Source organism: Cebus imitator, unplaced genomic scaffold (assembly GCF_001604975.1).
Source record: "Cebus imitator isolate Cc_AM_T3 unplaced genomic scaffold, Cebus_imitator-1.0 Scaffold41, whole genome shotgun sequence".
Taxonomy (NCBI): domain Eukaryota; kingdom Metazoa; phylum Chordata; class Mammalia; order Primates; family Cebidae; genus Cebus; species Cebus imitator.
This window is the reverse complement of record NW_016107356.1, coordinates 3636799-3637841: the sequence shown is the minus strand read 5'-3', so window position 1 is coordinate 3637841 and position 1043 is coordinate 3636799. Positions and strand designations below refer to the sequence as shown.

At 41.2% G+C, this 1043-nt stretch overlaps 1 protein-coding gene across 1 annotated transcript in view; it reads left to right on the top strand.

The window, feature by feature from the left end:
* The window catches only part of TMEM50B (transmembrane protein 50B), a 37679-nt gene that overhangs the window by 24045 nt on the left and 12591 nt on the right, over positions 1–1043 (top strand). The gene's annotated exons all lie outside the window — the stretch shown is intronic.

Genomic DNA, 1043 nt, shown 5'->3' with positions numbered 1-1043 from the left:
CCTCCTGGGTTCAGGCAATTCTACTGCCTCAGCCTCCTGAGTAGCTGGGATTACAGGCAAGCGCCACCATGCCCAGCTAATGTTTTTGTATTTTTAGTAGAGACGGGGTTTCACCATGTTGACGAGGATGGTCTCGATCTCTTGACCTCGTGATCCACCCGCCTCGGCCTCCCAAAGTGCTGGGATTACAGGCTTGAGCCACCGCGCCTGGCTCTTATCCCTATTGTTGACCAATAATGTTACTTACAAGATGGCTGACTATGATTATTGCCAGGAAAATAATGAACACATTAGGGGATCAAACCTAGGACTACAGTGTCTTTACATTCACTTCTGATCACCTGAGTAGCTACCCACAGACTGCAACAAAATTGTTAAGAAGATGCTATTTGTCTACACATAAATTATTTTTTTGTAATTTGAATTCTTTTTAATTGTCATCTGATTGTATTTTTTTAAAAGTTACATTGTAATATGAAGAAATTAAGGTACAGTGGGCTTAAATAACTTGTCCAGAGTCACAGAGCAAGTAAGTGTTGGAGCTGGGAGTGAACACTGACAGTCTGGCGCCAGAGCCTGTGCTTTTAGCTACCATGCTGTGCTTGTTTCCCATCAAGAACAATTTTTCTTTTTGTTAGCTTAATTGAATATAATTAAAGTACAATAAAATTTGTTTATTTATTTATTTACTTTTGAGACAGAGTCTTGCTCTGTCACCCAGGTTGGAGTGCAGTGGTACCATCTTGGCTCCCTGCAACCTCCACCTCCAAAGTTCAAGTGATTCTCCTGCTTCAGCCTCCCGAGTAGCTGGGACTGCAGGCGGTGTGCCACCACTCCCAATTCATTTTTCGTTATTTTTAGTAGAGATGGGGTTTCACTGTGTTAACCAGGATGGTCTCCATCCTGACCTTGTGATCTGCCCACCTTGGCCTCCCAAAGTGCTGGTATTACAGGCATGAGCCACTGTTCCTGGCCTTGTTAATTAATTATTTTATTACTAATGTTTTTTCTTTTTTTTTTGTATTATTATTATTATTATTATT